Source organism: Taurulus bubalis (genome assembly GCF_910589615.1).
Source record: "Taurulus bubalis genome assembly, chromosome: 7".
Lineage (NCBI taxonomy): Eukaryota > Metazoa > Chordata > Actinopteri > Perciformes > Cottidae > Taurulus > Taurulus bubalis.
The window spans coordinates 11,968,546-11,980,563 of NC_136595.1; positions in this window are offsets into that span (position 1 = coordinate 11,968,546).

Genomic DNA, 12,018 nt, shown 5'->3' on the forward strand with positions numbered 1-12,018 from the left:
CTCAAAAGACAAATTGTGAGCCAACGGCGATTTGACTCTGATCTGGGGATTTTGTTGGGGAGTTCCAAAAACTGTCCATGAGTAGAAAAACAGGGCTAAAGTCTTGTAGTGTGAACTAGGTGAAAGGCACACTTACAGCTCAATGCCCTATAGGCACTCTGGTTGGTAGAACCTATTCCAGCACCTGGTGAGAAGTTAAGAGGATAAAGGAGGTGAGGAGGGTGAAGCCTCTCACAGAGAAGGGAACTATCAATTCCAACCATGTCAAGATCCTGAGATGAACTGGCTAAACATCATAGCATCCTACAGCCTAGAGTCACAAGGTTAAATTGTATCAGTGTTTGTCTCTGCACTGTCTCTGCACTGTTTCAACAAGACTCGGAGCCAAATTGTATTTTGATTCTGTCTGTGTTTTCTCACTCAGCTTTTTCCTGCTCATTACTATATTGCTATTAGATTGGGTTGAAATATGTACGCGTCTCGCCAGCTGTTATGATTGATGTTAAAAATGAAGTGCTGCTACAGGGAAACACGCTTCATATTGTGTTTGTCAATGCAATTAATATTACAAGACCTATTAAGATGGGAAACACAAGCAGGTACGGCAGCAGCTTGCCCTGCATCCTGACCACACTTTGTGTGTTTTGGGATTCTCTGCACTGTGCAAACAACATATGGTCAGGAAAAGGAATTTAGTCAGTCAGCCCGGGAACCAATCTAATGAAACAAATGTCTCTGCTGTCATGTGGGAGACCCAGGAGTGATACACCTCTGACCCGTTTCTCTGGCTCCAGACCCATTAGTTTAAGAAACTGGGGCATATGGTTTTGGTTGTAGAGTGCATTTTGTGTTTGTGCTTGGAAAAAAGGAGCTTGAGGTAAATCATTTTGTTTAGAGGCAGATGTGTACTCTGGTATTATGTAGCCTGGAGCAAAGGTTCTCTGACTGAAATCCGCCAACCACAATTCTCTCCTATTTTCTCTTCTGTTAATACAAGGACATGCCAACATGTGTGATTGCTCCTATTTGCACCACAAAAAAGACTTCTGCTGCTCAAAGAAAATATATGATGTGACTATGATGATAAATGGAACATATGTCTTGTTTTTCATTGTGTAAATTGTTCACTTGTGGAGTTCTGGTATCCTCAAATATATCCATACGATGTCCCCAAAAAAAAAACAGAAAACCTTTTTGGCTGTGGCAAACAAGTGGATATTGTGTTCTTTTCCCACCAATCCTCTTTCTTTAAGGTATTCAGACTGGGTTTAAGGGTTGACAAAGGCCATCTTGCGAAAGCTTCACTTGACCTATTTTAATCGCCTCTTGTTGGGCTTAGGCACCATGGTGCCAGCACGCGGTGGTCTAAGCTGACCCCTATCATAGAGCACAGGAGGGACTCAGCAGAAGAACACACCAGAGCTCCTTTCTCGCTGTCTAAGTCCTTCCACTTAATCCCCCGGGGAGGTTGTTTGTGAGGCATATCACTACAAGAGTATAGCAAAAAAAAAAACCTGCGGAGAAAACCAACCACAGTGTGTTGCCAGCGCTTCACTGCACTCTCACCCTCCACATCACGTGGCTTGTACATATTCACACTTTCACACAACCTCCATCAATCTATCTCCATGTACCCTTCATGTCTGGCCCATTGCCTCCTTGGAACAAAACACACACACACACACACACACACACACACACACACACACACACACACACACACACAAGGATGCATGTGTATGCACACACACCTGCCAAACCCTGGTATATGGTCAGCTGAGTCAGCAGCTCTCTCGCTTTCACTCTGGCGTGTGATTAAGCAGAGACCGTCTGTGATTTCCTCTCTCAGTCCAGCGATACATTTATCATCCTTCTTCTCTCTCATTCTTCTCTGCTCGACCATCAGGGAAATGATTACAAATACTCTATTATAATTGAGCCCAAACATTGAGGGCAACAATATCAGGTCTGGAAATGTATTCATGTAATCAGTCTTTGAACCACTAGACTGTAAATAGACACGCGTAGTTCAGAGATACGGCTACGTACAGAACAAACCCCTTCATGGTTCAGTGTTGTGTTTAAAGACACTTCAGGAGGGCAGAGGAACACCAAGAAGTAAGAAATCCACACATACTGTTATAAACAATTAGGAGTTTAAGTGTCCGGGGTTCATATAGGAAACATTCAGCTCCAGCAAGAGACTGGAAAACATTACACGCAAGGCAGCAAGGATTAATTTATAGCATCACTTTTTTTCATTTTTGTTAAACAGAGAAAAGAGACGACTACTTGTTGTTTGTTGCTCTCCTCCTGATGCTGTTTACTGCTTAGACAGAGGGATTAGGCCTGATCTGAATTTTCCGTCTTCATCCCCTTGTTCTTAATTCCATTTAAATGCTTGTCTGAACACAAGCCAGGTCGTCCCTATAGCCTACTTTCCATCTCACTTCATTAACATTGTTGCTGCTCTCCAGTTAAATCCCTGCTGAATAGCGACTAATTGGACGTCCCTGGGGTTTTCGTGGGCAAAGACACTTGTGGTGCCATGACTTCTGACCTCTGTTGCGCGTTCCCCTCCTCTGCCCTCTTGGAACAAAATCACAAAGACATAAGGATGTGAAATGGAAAGAGCCAACATGTGAGTTTTGTATGTGATATTGTGCATTAAGTAACGTGCAGACAGTCGTTAATCACTGACCTTTATCTTAACCACATGAAAGAAAGGAAATACTGTTTTACATAGACTGTGATGTATCTGTATGTGTTGAGGTTCTTTCAGAAAATGGGAAAGGTTCAGATGTTTTACAGACATTCAGGATTTGTTAAAACACGCCCTTGAGCAACTGAAATATCGATAGAAACTGTTTCTCATATTATGAGAAAAGCCTGGGGTAGAAAAAAGGGGAAACTGAATTTACCAGAAATTACACTTCAATATAACTGTTTGGAAAGCAACAAAGTTTCATGTGCGTACATTATAATTAGACTCAGCGTGTTAGGAAACATAATTGGAAACGCCATTTATGATTTGCATTTAGATGAGCAGATTTTCATTTTGCACTGATATTGTAATGATGAGACCTGTGGGAAATAATAGTGCAGGTGAGAGAAAATTGGAAGAGCTGACCGAGCAAGGTTCAGTGCATCAGAAATAAGACCCGGTTCATGTGTAGACACACAGGCGTGCTTAGAGACCACAAGCCAATAATAGCTTCATTTGCTGCTGTCATTGTAAGTTAAAATGTTCGGAAGCGAATAAAGGCTCATGAGTAAATACAATGCTTTTCACAAAAGAAGAATTATTGTGAGTACCATAATTCTGATGTGAGTTAGTTGAGTCGCAATTTGGATATTTGCATTGGCAAATGATAACTGTTGTTGAATTTGTAATGTTGACATAATATTGAGTGACAGAAAGAAAGGAAGGGAGAAAGAAAAAAAGTAATCAAAGCCACAAGCAAAATGAAAGTAAGGTAAATGTGTGATCTAAGTATTTAGGAAATGACTGTGAGATGTATGCCTCTGTAAAACATTACTCTGCTCTGAATACACGTCTCCCCTAATGTCCATCTCTAAATGTCTCTCAGATTAAGAGTTTTTAAGTCCTGTTAGACATGACACGGGGATGTTCAAATCAATATCTGGTAAGCCAGCTCAAGCTGTGAGAACCTTTGACTCATCACTGCCTCCTCTCCTTTCCTCTCCATTCCTTTCCTCTCCTTTCCTCTCCTCTCCTTTCCTTTCATATCCTTTCCTTTCCTCTCCTCTCCTCTCCTTTCCTCTCCTCTCCTTTCCTCTCCTCTCCTCACAGGTTCCCTGTTTCCAGACGACCCCCTGCTGTGACCTGTCACCTCTGCCTGCCTAATGATCTGACCTCTCGTTTTACCTCCCTCCATGCCATCTCTCCATCCCTCTCTCTTGTCTCCCAGGGGATCATGCGATTGAGCCCTCAGAGGGAAGAGGGCAGATTGGGTCTGCCTTTTCTGGCTGCTTTGTCTCCTTTCACCTTCACCCCTGTCTACCAACTCCATTTGTCCTCTTTCTCTCTTTCTCTCTCTCTCTCTTTCTCTCTCTCTCTCTCTTTATCTCTTTCTCTCTCTTCTCCTATCTCTCTTCACTCTATCTCTTGGTTGCTTCCCTCCTTTTTGCCTCCCTCTATCTCCATTCACCAGAGAGCCCAATCTGAATAAGCAATGCCGCTCTCTCTTTACCCTAATGTGTAGGTTGGGAGTTGATGGAGCGGGTTATGTTGGAGGAATACTGATGGCAATAGGGAGAGAGAGCTAAACTAGTCACACAGAGACATCCGGCAGATGGACAATAGGAAAAAGGGAAGCAGTCCGTATTTAATTCAAACAGCCAAGAGCTTGAGTGTGAAATGCTGTGTCCAATGCTCCAAAGATAGGAGAATAAGTGTATTATCTGTTATACTAACAACAATGTTAACATTCATGAGGGCTATTCAATATATCTTATAAATAGGTCTCATAAATGTGAAAATTGTCTTTTTGGCGTCATTTTTATAGCTGCAAATGAAAAACCCAAAAATGTACAAGCTTTCCCTTTAACAACCGTGCGATGTTTGCATCGCCATGCGATGGCTCCTGATTAAATTGTCTCTGTCAAAGTCACAGCTCAGCCTGGGGGGTGGAGTAAACAGACCTATTAGCTGTTAACAAAGCCTCCCAGATATGAAACCATGCCTGCGTTTGGTTCTAAAGCCAATGAGAGATTATCCAGACTGCAAATACACGGGCGACTGAGGTGCCCTTTGTACCACAATACAGAGGGCATTTCATGGGCAGAGCGCTGATCCCCTTACTGGTGTGCAGTTGAGGCAATGTAATCCCAAATTATTTAACCAGATTACTAGAGCATGAGAAAAAAAACTGCCTTTGAATTATGTATGTAGAGGGGGGTTATGTGGTAAATTATGAGTTCCAGTGTGATCATATCCCGAAAGCCATGACACCGTTCTCCAATGGGAGATGGTCCGCAAATGTCATCAGCATACAGGTGAGGCTCGAGAAAGCACAGACATAGATGTGGTATGAAATTCAGCATAGCAAAAACAGTGAGGGATATTGGAAGACAATAAATTGAAAAATACGATTTGAAATATGATTATTACTTACTTCCCAGATGCCAGATCTCACAAAGAATATTCTGGCAATTTCACCCCAAAAAAAAATTGTCTCGGCCAGAAAAAAGAAGGCAGTGAGGTTCATTTAACCCTGCTCATGTACTGTACGAGCCACTACAGGCTGTTTGGCAAGAAATGGCACTGTGGTGTTGGACCAAATATCGCCTGCCTAATAAACGCTGCTATATTCAGAAGACAAGTGAAAAGCGTGGCTTTATTTGTTTAAAAAGTAAAGACAGAAATCAGACAGGACACAGAACAATCGTTATTTTTCTGCAAATTTTCAAACAGCACTGAAGGCTGAGTTTTCCCAGATTTTGTGACAGCCATTTTGAAATATGGCAACACTCTCCCACTGTTTGTCGTGTCATGCTTTCTACTTATAGGTGTGTCTCTTTTCTCTCCTCAGTGACTGGATGCAGCTGCTGACCAATCGGCATTTGATTGAAACAGTAGTTCTGACAGCTCCAGCTGTGGCCTGACTGCTCTCACTGAGCCGACATCCTGGCAGCTTGACCCACACTTTTTCACTGCCTTGCCATCCAAATCCAGTGTGAAGGAGACTTAGATCACATGTCACAGAGGACAGCGATCCGATTCAAAACAAAACAAAGTGGGAAGACCCGTGGAATCATGGGAAAGTTTTATACGAGCACATGCACAGTCACAATGCTTTTTCTACAAAGGGCTAAACCATCAGCTGATCGCAACCTCAATCTCAATCAATTGAAAGGATGTTACTCTATCCCTACAGTGTATTACTAAGTCAGTTGGTGGGCTCAAAGACAATTGATATATTTTGAAGACTTTGGCAATGGCACAAAAGTGACTTACTTATTCTCAGTAATATGATTAAAACATAACTGTAACCCACACTGAAATACTGCACATGTGGATGAATTTAGCATTTTTATTGTGAGACCATGATCATAAAGATATTTATTTCTTAATGTATAAATGCTAATATTAATACAAATGATTTGACAGGATTATAGGATGATAACAATATGCAAAATAGAGCTCAATAGAGGAACACTTTTGTCCCATTAAATTGAAAGCAATCCACAACTTAATTTAATCCTATTTAATTGAACAAAGTCAAATGATTTGCATTATAATTTAAATGTAATTAGTAGTGCATCATCTGTAATGGAGAACATTTGATTGTAAGCTTCCCAACCCTGCCCGGCCCTCTGATGCCATACTGTCTGATGACGATGTGGCCAAATCTCATCTATCGCCTCTCTCCCTGCAGCAGGCACCTGGCCAGCTATCGACCAGACCTCACTCGTGGTTTTTGGGTCACAAGCTGTGACAGGAAAGCGGATGACTTTTCTGTCCTGTGTCCAACACTGTGCCACACACACACACACACACACACACACACACACACACACATATGGCGATGCTCCACGGGAAAGACAGAAGATTTGCTGACCATAGGCTCTGATGCCTTCTTTCGACAGCACTCTCGGTCTCGGGCCAGAGAAAAGAGGTAGAAGAGTGAGAGAGGTAGAGAGAGAGAAAGACAGAGGAAGGAAGAAGGGGGTGGGGGTTAGATGAGGGAGGAAAAGAAAAGAAAGAGACATAGAGAGAGATTAAAAGTGGAAGGCAAAACAATCCCAGTCACGGGCACAGACAAAGAGAGGCAGAGCGAGAGATAAAGAGACAGAAGAGGAAAGTAATCATCTTAAAGGTCTAAAGGTCTCAGTCAGACTCACTCACTGTCCTGCGGCAAGGATGAATGCAAGAGTTAGCTCCAGCTGTGTGTGCAGGGATGAAAGATGAACACAATTTCAGCATTGACCTCAAGGGGTACAAATCTGAAACAGTCAAATGTGAGAGTAGAAACACCATGACAGTGTGGTACTGCAATGTGACCGCCTTGCTGCTCCGCCTCGCCGCAACAGACTTCCTCCCTGTTGGATTTTCTCCGTATTTCGTGGAACTGCTGAGGCCATTTTTTTCTGATTGATTAATTCAGCTAAATCTGTCATAGTCATAGTTTTCTCCACTTCTGAGAGAGGATACAAGAATACATGTTCAAATAGTAATGCTGTAGTGCCTACAATAGGAGAGATTGTTTTCATGTTAGATAGCTTTTCAAGTATGTTTTACCAGTGGAAGTTTTCTTCTAGAAGCTCTCAGGCTCCTGAGATTATTGAATGATACTATAGGTTTATGTTACATTGTTTTTGTGAGTCTTTTCTGGCACTTTGGTCGTTACCAAACCCATGAGTTACAGATGCTATTGCTAGAAGCTATTCAGAGGCGTGAATCAGAACCCCTTTGTTGGGGACTGATTACATTTTGCATTACTTAGTTATTTTGGTTACTTCAGGCGTCGCGCAACAAACTGTAAACACAACACAGACATATGATCACCTTATGAAGTTTATATGGCAAACATGTTCACAAACTGTTGAACCTTAAAACATCCAGCAGACACTGAGCCATAACCTTCATTCAGAGTTATGTATAACTATCTGTCACTATCGGAAACATAGTGTTGATACCATGAAGTGGAGCTGAGTGAAGAATCCGTAGCTCAATTCAGACTGAAGCATCAGAATTGGGATAGTTATTTATTCTAAATGCAAAATATTTTGAAAAACATGCTGCTCTGTCCTCATCACTAAGCAGCAATAAATAAGAGTACAATTACATTTTTTTGCAGAATTGCTCCAGTTCTGTCACTAGTGCAAAGCTCATCACCACCTGATGAAAGTAAAATGGTTACTCCTCTTCACTCTGTTTAGGACTTCACCAACTTCTGAGGGAAATATCTGGGTCCACTATGTTCAATAGATAGTCACTAATATTGTTTGTCTATTTGGTTCTGGGGAAGTAGTCCGCCGTGTCTGAAATGGATGCTGATGAGAATGGCGAAAGTGAACCAAAAACAGTAAACTGGCAGGCCATTAAAGCAAAATAGCAAGCTGAAAGATGTTGAGACATTGCATATACATTGTTCATATAGAAGTATCAATTGTTGCTTTAAACTGCTAAATCAGCTATTGCTATTTTCTGAGGCAGGTTATTAAACATATGTACAAACACTTTTTATATGCATGCGTTTTCCATGCAGAAAATAATCATGTCTTCTCTATGCAACTAGACACTCTTTGCAACTCTATGGTAATGATACTCTGTATGTTAATCATACTTAATTTGCAATGTAAATTGAGGCGCACCTCCTCCGTATAAACAGCTGATCAACTCTCACAGTACATAAACGTCTCAGTGTGTTGCACCTTTTGCAATACATGTACTATATATTGTCTCCTCTCTTGCTTGCCGTAATAAAAAAGTAATATGTAATCATGTATGTTCAGGAAGCCAGTAATTTTTAAGCATGTGGCCTTTTATTTCCAGTGACATATATTTTTCCAGCAGTATTTCAGCACGTAGCTGCTGGCAGCTGTCTCGAGTCTGGACAGAAAACTTGTTCTCGCTCTTCTGCTCTAATTCATGCTCATCCCTGAGCTCATCCTTACTGCAGGGCAGCACTGCGCTGTAGGTACAACACACATGGTGTAATCCTCCGGGCTTGATGGATCAAAGATGACAGACATGTATACTAGTTGTGCATACATGAAACATGTTGTGCACAATGCAAAGATATACAATACAACTAGGAGGGTGTAACACCAGCTGTGCACATTTATTTTTTTCTAGTTCAGACTATATGATAGTAGACTTAATATAAATGGTAATAACAGCAGTTACTGACCATAATGCATTTACAAAGTAGATTTCACATTTTTATCCCAAAAAGGCTTTCTTTGGTAACTTATAACATAAATCTTGAGTGAACTGGGATATAGACCGTAGAAATAACAAAGGACTTGTGTTTGTATTCCCTTGAGGACAAACCTTGCCCCTACAACCAGGTAGCATACATTGTGATGATAAAACTCATTATGACCATTTTCTGCACCTGCACCAGCCTTTTAATGTTTCATTCACTCATTTTATTGAATAATGTATAAGAGGCAAGAATTGTGTTTTTATTCCCCTCTATTTATACGGTAGTTTATTCATTATGCATGTGTTGATTCATGTGTTAAAGTCATTTCATGCACATGAGCCATGTTGAACTGCAGCAATAAAAATCTGAACTCTTTCTGCATACGGCAGTACAGCCCTGCCTGTTCCCGTTCAGTGCACACACTTGCACACACTTCTCATTGAGTTTAAATTCTCTTCATACTCTGAATATGTTTGGTTACTTGACTGCTTTCAGGTATCTCTGCAGATATGACTCTACATGCACCCAACTATATTTCTTTAAATGAGGGTCATTGGCCTTAGTGATTATGATAATTCGACCCAACTGTAAATCAGCAGGCCCCATATCCCAGAGGCGTATGACAAATGTAATGCTTCTAGGTTGTTTTTCATCGAAAGAAATGCCATTACAGTATCTCAGCTATTTAATAAGCTTCTTTTAGAAGACGTGAACTAAGAGAAACTCTTATTTTATGCCTTCAAAAGGTAAAAAAAAGAAGCAGCTTCAGCTTAAAGCTTGTGAGAAACAAAAATGGATAAAATATTATGTTTTTCCCTGTTTATCTGACAGTTCATGTTGGTTCCCATAGTAACAGACAAAAAGGATGCTGAAGCTTGACAGCATCAGTGTTAGTGTCAATGTTTACACATATGATTGGATTAGGGATTTAAATTTATAATGTTGCTCATAATTAAATTCAACTTCTGTAACATGGCTAGACTAAAACGAGACAGCAAGTAAATCATAGACATAATAGGTGGACACCAAGTCCAGCAGATAAAGAAAAACTGAAACTGAAACTTTACCATCTGGTTACACATGTGCGTTTTATGCATGAATGCTCTTATGTAAGTGTTGGAAGAAAAAACGTATTTACTCTTGATTAGTTACTGTTTCACTGTTATATTAACAATCATATGTTCTGTTTATTAATCATATACTGTGTAAAGGCTTGAGACTTCTCATTGAACTCTACCATGTTAAATCTTACAACTGAACTCTGGCAAACTACTTGATAAAGTCATGAGACCGTTTGTCTCCGTTTGAAGAACAAGGTGTTCCTTGATATCATATGACCATGACGATGCAAGCCAATCTAAAGACGTCATGGGGGGGAGGGGGATCTGAAGACGTCATGAGAGCTTCTGTGATTGTGTGATTAATGTATTTAAGAGGTGACTCTTTGCTTGTTCATTGAGCAGTCTAGGAGATGCAATCTGTCTATCATGTTGTGTAATCCTTCTCTGCTGCTTCCTTGCAACGAATAAAATCATGATTGAATGATTTGACTTCACGGGTGTCGAGTAAATATTTTCGTGACAGTAATAAATTCAACTGCGCTGATCCCAGTACCATTGCCGCAACTAAATTGTCTCTCCGGCAAAAATGTCAAATAGGACACATTGAATAATAGTCAAAGACTTCACATTTTGGAAAAGACACTTATTACATTTCTTATCAAGAGACAGACGAGACGATTGATACCTCTCTCGTATTAGTCCATTAAAGGTGCTATATACAAAAGAGCATTTCTATTGCCACTCAACGGCTCTCAACATGGCGGCGACTGAGCCAGCGTCTCGTAGCTAACCGTGCAAAGAACAGCAAACATAATGGCAGAGCTAACAGTGTTTACGTGAGGGGGAACCCGGCGGTGGGTGCTGCGCTTCTGCGATGACACCATCTGTTGGGGTGGCATTATCGTCTGTAACCCCTGTGAGATAGCCTGACCGACCAACAGCACCCTTAGTCGACCAGACTATGTGTCAAGCACAGAGAAGCTCGGACCACAACACACACAGGGAGAGAGACTTCATTCTCATAAATATGGCGACTTGTGGTTCATATGGGGTTTTGCAAAGGACCATGTCTAGTCGGGTGAAGTGATTTCTGGAGTCTTTGAGGTTGCCAGATAACCCGCAAAGGCTCCCGGAAACCAAGGTTACAAATGACAAGGTTATTTTATTGTCATTGCACAACAGAGTTGCACAGAAAAATATTTTCATATGTGGAGACTAGAGGATGAATTAAGAAGTCTCATAGCCAGAGGAAGCTGTTCTTAAGTTTGGTGGTTCGGCAGCTGATACTTCTGTATCTCTTTCCAGTCAGCAAGTGAACATATTGTGTCTGGTGTGGGTTTTCCATTTCCTTATCCGAACAGCTTATCCTATTCAGGGTCGCGGGGCGCTGGAGCCGATCCCAGCTGTCATTGGGCGAAGGCAGGGTTCACCCTGGACAGGTCGCCAGTCTATCGCAGGGCACATATAGAGATAGACAACCATTCGTGCTCACATTCACACTTACGGACAATTTAGAGTCCAATTTACCTAAGCTGCGTGTTTTTGGACTGTGGGAGGAAGCCGGAGAACCCACGCTGACACCGGGAGAACATGCAAACTCCACACAGAACCGAACCGGGTCCCTCTTGCTGTGAGGCGAGCAGCCACCTGATATGGGTTTTGTCTTTTAATATCATGTTATCTATTTGTAGGCTCCTCTTCTCACCAATATCCCTTCTGCTCTGTAGCTATGTGCCGATGATGATCTGTGTGGTTTTAAACACCTGCTGTAGAGGCCTCCTGTCCTGGGCCGTGCGCATCCCATAGCAGTTTGTAATGTTTACAGCCAGGATACTTTCTATTGTTCCTCTAGAAGTTAACAAAAATGTAGCTTTCTTAAGTTTCCTCAAATACTGCTGTTAATGAGCATTTTTCACCAGGATGGAGATGTCTGAGGACCATGTCAGGTTGTTTGTGATGCTGATCCCGGGAACTTGAAACCGTTCCCTTGCTCCCCCGTCAGCTCCATTGATGTAGACAGGGGTGTGTGTGTCTTTGCCTTCGTTTTTCTAAAATCATCA